The sequence below is a fragment of the Cynoglossus semilaevis genome, chromosome 12, assembly GCF_000523025.1.
Source record: "Cynoglossus semilaevis isolate Cse_v1.0 chromosome 12, Cse_v1.0, whole genome shotgun sequence".
Classification (NCBI taxonomy): domain Eukaryota; kingdom Metazoa; phylum Chordata; class Actinopteri; order Pleuronectiformes; family Cynoglossidae; genus Cynoglossus; species Cynoglossus semilaevis.
In genome coordinates this window covers 6,000,096-6,006,370 of record NC_024318.1, presented here as the reverse complement: position 1 = coordinate 6,006,370, position 6,275 = coordinate 6,000,096, and positions in this window count along the sequence as shown.

Below are 6,275 nucleotides of genomic sequence, written 5' to 3'. Positions count from 1 at the left end.
TGTTCTACCCTTCAAGGATCGACTTTTTTAGTTCCTGAAATACATAATATTCTCAGGGCGTTGTGGTCCTTTAAATATTTAGTACTAATAACTAACATGTAGTGAGTCACGTCTCCAGGTCCATAGACGGTTTCTGTACTCCATCATTAAACAGATCTTTGAACGCGTAGCTGTCAAATTAATGAATATAAACTGTGTTTTTCTGACTAAACCTCTCCAAAGCTTCTATGGTCCAGTTCCCTTGAATTTAATCAGTGTTCTGTTTATCCAACTTCTATTGGCTTCATTACTCAGAGTTTTTTTTTTTTTTTTACCGTGTTAATTTTTTTTCTCCTTCATTTTAATTAAAACGTCAGCTGCCTCTACCTTCCTACACTCAGCACTAAAGTCCATTAGTTCTCCATGGCACAGAGGAAACATTTAGATAAAATCTGTTGTAATTTTTTTTTTTTTAACCTCTTGGTTTGATAGATTATTGAAAATATGTCACAGTGCATTCACAATGCCACAACATTATGCAAAACATTCTTCTACGACATCCAGTTCACAGCCACTTAGAGCAAATTGGTGTTAAATGTCTTGCTCAAGGGCATGTCAGCATGTAAACTACCCGATCGTGCACCGTTTAATTGTAAAGAGAACCCGTACTTCCTCTGCTAATATTTCCTGTAGTTTTTGTCGTTGTTAAATCTATTAAACATAATCACATACTGTATAAACCTGTAGGATTTGAGTTCTATCGCACAAGGTTGGGTACCATAACAGAACAGTTCTACCCTTCTGGAGTTGCAGGTACTTGTAGAGTGAAGATTATATTTGAATATAATGTGTATAAATAACTAGAGCGAGCAGAAGAGGAGAGAGACTCTGCAGGGTTTCCTCCAGCGGTCTAGGCCTATAGTAGCATAGTTTTATGAAAGACATTTTTTCCCACGGACCAGCAGCAGGTGTGCCTGTTTGAGGGAGGGTCACAATGAGGTGAATCATATATAGTTGTTACTTATATAATGTACGTACAATTGTTATTAGATAGTATGCAGTTTCAATTCATTTCGTTGTTATTAGTATAGAGGAGCGCACGGAAATTGTTTCTGTGCAACCAGGTACGAAACAACCCACGGCCCAAAACTGGTCCCTGGACCAATGGTTGAGGACCCCTGTTTTAATACGTACACGTAATGTTGATGAAGTCATCACACTGGTATTACAATTACATTTTAAGGATGTTCAAAATGTATTCAGTTACAGTTGTTCTTGTCCATTTAGCGCCACCTGTAGTCCTAATTACCTGTCCTCTCTGTTGGATCTTTGTTGGCTCTAACACTGAACTTCCCAGGGACTTAAACAAAGTGACAACATGTGGGGATAATTACGTTGATTCTGTGTGAAGTACAGTTCTTCAAACGACGCTGTAATGTTTGCGATGCCTTCAAGTGCGTCAGTGTGATCTTATATGATGACGATCACATCAACTGACAAACTTTTTCCACTCTGTGATGTTTCTTATTTGCAGAATTCACCTCCATGGAAAAGTGTATCCATCAAAGTTCAGCGTGGCTCTGCACTCTTCCCCACAACAAACACTGCTGCAGGTTCAGGCAAACACACTTCACCTCTGCTCCTCCCGGACCGGTTTGACACCAGCGCAGCCACGCGCCTCCGCTGTCACCAACCCCACGCTCACGTAGCACAGTGCCTTCACTCAGGCCGCCAGGCTTCATGTCAGTTGTTCTGTTAAGTCACATGTCTGTCAGACTTCCTGGCATCTGCAGGTGAACTTACAGGTTACTGAGACAGACAGAGAGAGGAGAGCCGTGAAAATAAAAGAACAATGAAAGTAGTTCTGAATTTAACTGATTCCAAACACGTCTGACTGATTTAATCAGAGTTTGATGTCGATGTTTTGAGTTTTGAGTTTGTTTGGTAGAAGTGAAAGAAAAAGTAGAGAAAAATGGATGGCGTAGAGCAGCGTGGGTGGACGGAGACACACCTCATCACCTGGGCAGTCAGTGTGTTCACACACACACACACACACACTTGTTTCACAACTGTTTCTTCTTCTCTCTTGTTATGACTCTGTACTGATGACCTTACGTTTTCAAGGGCCAAACCAAAAGAGAAATAGTTTCCAACTGTGGTACAAATAACAAAATATTAAAATTGAATCTCAGTAGGTTTGTGCTGCCCCATGGGGACTTGCCCCCTACTTTGAGAACCACTGCCCTGGGTTAATAATATATGGGCAGACTTACAACTACTCATCAGAACTCACTGTGTGACAGATAACGGAGTTTCAGCTGAACAGCTGACAAACTCCAGATCGACCTTTTAATTGCAGCTCCTTCTGATTCTTTACATGAAATAGACTGCTGTAATTAACCTGTTGTTCACCAGGTTCAGATAAACACAACCTGCTCATTTGTACCTTAAGTGTATGTAGAGTGAGGATCAACAAGAGACCTGGAAGACCTGTAAAAGAAGAAAAAAAAGCAGAGACAAGATGTCTGATGAGCTTTGACTTGTGGACTTTGACAGTGTGTCAACAACCTGCAGGCTGAGGCACATGGATTCTCCTTTCATGTTCCAGGAGAGACAAACAGAAAGTACTGCATGTTCTCAACGCCTAGTTCCTACGGCTAACCAAATTATCACTATGAGGATATTTGTGACATTCTGTAGGAAAAATAATTAAGATACACATTTGAGTGTGACGGCTTAATTTAAGGATTATCTTCAGTTAGCTGGTTAGTTAGAAATGCTCAACATGTGTGCGTGTCAGTGGTGTTTGTTTGCAGGTGTTTGAACTGCATTTACCTTTGGACACTGAGCTCACATCATCACATTTTATTCTTACGCCAGTGGCACCACCTGCCGTTTTTTGTAAGTACACGCACTTCTACACTCCACCATTAGAGGGCAGCGTTAAACTGTATAAGGAAAGAAACGCATTCAGGAGAATAACTCGTACCAACACTGATTCTTTTTTAATCAAAGACTGATAATATTTTAAATTCTGTTTCAACCTTTAAAACTAAAACATCTATCTGCCGCATCAGACCAACGTAAATCATCTACACTATAAATATTAAAAGCAAGAATGCCTTAAAATTACCTTATGTTTACATTTTGTTTCTAAACAGCAGAGAAAAACTGTTTCTTTGTTACACAAGGACAGTTTAATGAAATTTAAAAAAAATGTTACACAAGGACAGTTTAATGAAATTAAAAAAAAAAAGATTTCCTTTAATTGTCTTTGCGCTGTCACGCTTCGCTGTCCCGTAAGAAAACTAAAGTTGACAACAGCTGACAAAATGAAATCTGACTGCTGGGGCACACACTGAGCAGAAGGCTGACCTTGAAACTAAAGAAAAATTAAATTCACTCTTTATGTCAGCAGGAGTCCAGCTCACGTCAGTCCACATCAGTGAGGCCCAGCTGCTGCCAAGTCACTCTGCCACTGCAGCCCATGAACTTTGACCTCTCATGACAAAAAACTGAATTCCTTCATCTGGAGTTGGTTGATGTTTAAAAACAGCAGCATAAAATGTCAAGTGCAAAATAAAATCCAAAATCTTGCCATAACAAACCCAATTCATTTTCAATGTCCAGCTTTAATTTGTGTTTTGTTTTTGTCTGTCTGCCAAATGGACTCCTTACGTTTTACTTTAACACACACACTGTATGTATCTCTCTCTGGTTCCTGGCAGAGATGAATGTAATAAATCCACCTCAGTCCATTACAGCAGATGAAACGTTTTCCAAAACAATGAACAAGCAGCACTGGACAAACTCTGTCTTCCACCTTAACAACTGGAGACTTCAGATCAGTGCCTTGTCAGCTGGCTGCATACTTCCATTCATCTATTCATGTTTGTAAGCAGGTCATCATCACACACACACACACACACACACACGTTTGTGACTCCATTCGTCTCGAACAGACATGACACTGAAACACGCTCCTGTCGTTGAAGCCTGAAATGGACTTTTTCCTTCGATCTGCTGATTGTGTTTCATACCCAGTGAAACAAGAACTGGGACTGCACATGTGTGTGTGTGTGTATGTGTGTGTGTGTGTCCACATGCATGCCTGCATGTCTCATTTCTGCTGACTTCCATGGTTTCCTGCTTCTTTCCATCACTGCATCCTGCCCGTTATTGAAAGCCATCCCGCCCCTGCTGTCCATGCATCAGTGTGCTGTCAAATTACTTCACCGAAATCATCTTTGCCGTTGACATATTGAACCACATCAGTGCTGCTGGAATCATCGAATACTGCGTCATTACTCTGCAGTTCGTTTGTTTTTTTCAGCCCAGGGCCACGAGGACACCAAAACAAACCATTCTTGTTTCCTTACTTTATTAGGCACAGCCTACATGACACAAAAATGCTAAAACAAGGAGAAGATACAATCATGTAAAAATATCTGAGCGCCAACTGCTCCTACTGTGACACCTCGGGCTATAATTAAGTGGCTTCAAATAGTGCATCACAATCGCTTTTGTTTACTTTGTCGCGCAATAAATCCAAGCCAGCTAGTGTTTGAACCAAAGGAAATGGAGCGTACTTGGTAATTCTTCACTGAAAACTGTCTCTGTGTTGGTAAAACGTAGAGCATTATGTTGTATAAGTGCCACATACTGCGCATACCTTTTTGGCATAAAAGATATCTAGCTAAAGATATCTAGCTAACCAGCTAGCTAGCCATCTGTTTAGATCTATGTACTGTATCTAAACACATAGATAGATACACAACTGTTGTTCCATTACACATTATTACTTGGTGTGTGTGTGTGTGTGTGTGTGTGTGTGTGTGCCTGCAGGTTAACAGGGACGTTTAATTGACTTATAGAGTCTAACTCTAATCCCGGATTGAAGCTCATCTCTCGTTGTATATCTCCCAACAGATTACAGTATCAAAGGCAACTGAAGGGCTTTGACCCAGTTACTTACTACAAACACACACACACACACACACACAGGATGTGCTCTCACATCCTTCTAACTGATTCACCAGCACATTTTAGTGAACGACTGAATCACTAACCTCAAACTATAAGGTTAATAACCAGTAATTCCCTCATCCTGAAACAGGGACAAATAAACCCAGCCAGGTCCAGTCATGGAAAACTGTGTCTCACCCTCAGTAGTGGGAGGCAGTTAGTCTGATAATAAATGTGAAGTTTGGAAAATTAGGCAGAAATAAAAATAGGTGAAAAGTATCAGCAACAAAGGGCTGAAAAAGAAAAAAAAGGAATAATCACAAAGTAGTGACAGAAATAGGCTGAACAACATTAAAGAGCAGGTGTTAATGAACAGATCGGATTCATCCGGTTTTCCGTGGGAAACCGTCAGTCATTGTGAGGAGAGGAACGCAGACTGCACACATGCTGTATGTGTAGGTGATAGGAGGTGGAGAGAAGAAGACGAAGAAGAAGAAGAAGAAGAAGAAGAATGTTGGCAAGACGTTACTGTAGGCTGCAACAACAGACTATAACTATAAATATTTAGGACACTGTGGGATGTGGAGGCACAGCTGAGGAAGGTAGGACAGAGATGGGCCTTGTTAACGGGCTAAAAACTGCAACTGAGAAGTCAGGTGACAACCAGAAGGTGGCAGTAACACAGTGACACAATGTCAACTGTCAAAGAAATGTAACATATTTACCCTGAAGTACACAACTGTGCTCTGCACCATGTTCTGGTCCCCACCAAGTCCTTTGGTTCCTACTTTAGCTCATCTATTTCAAGGGAGTTAACAAACATACACGTGTGTGCACATTTACACACATTCACACACATTAACAACATATTCACATACAGTGGAACATCGGTTCTCGAACGCTCTAACAATTTGGTTCATGAACAAAATTCTAAAGCAAAAATGTTTTCAAACTTTTTAATTTGAAAACCATAAAGCAAAAATGTTTTCAAACTTTTTAGTTTAGTTTTAGGTTCCACTGTATTTCAATTAATTACGATTAATCAAATGCTACTTTTTTTCATTCGTAAATCTAAAAATGCAGAAACTGCACCATAACAATAATTATGACAGCGTGTGTGTGTGTGTGTATGTGTGTGTGTGTGAAGGTGCTGTGATTGATGGATGGAGACAGTTCCAGGTGTGCAGTCAGCAGGGAACACCTAATAGTTGTGTGAGTGTGTGTGTGTGCGTTCATGTTTGTGCAGCTCTGAGAGAGATGACGTGTGTGTGTGTGTGTGTGTTTCTCTCGTTTCCTTCACTCCGTCCTCTGTGAGCTCTGCATTGCAGCAT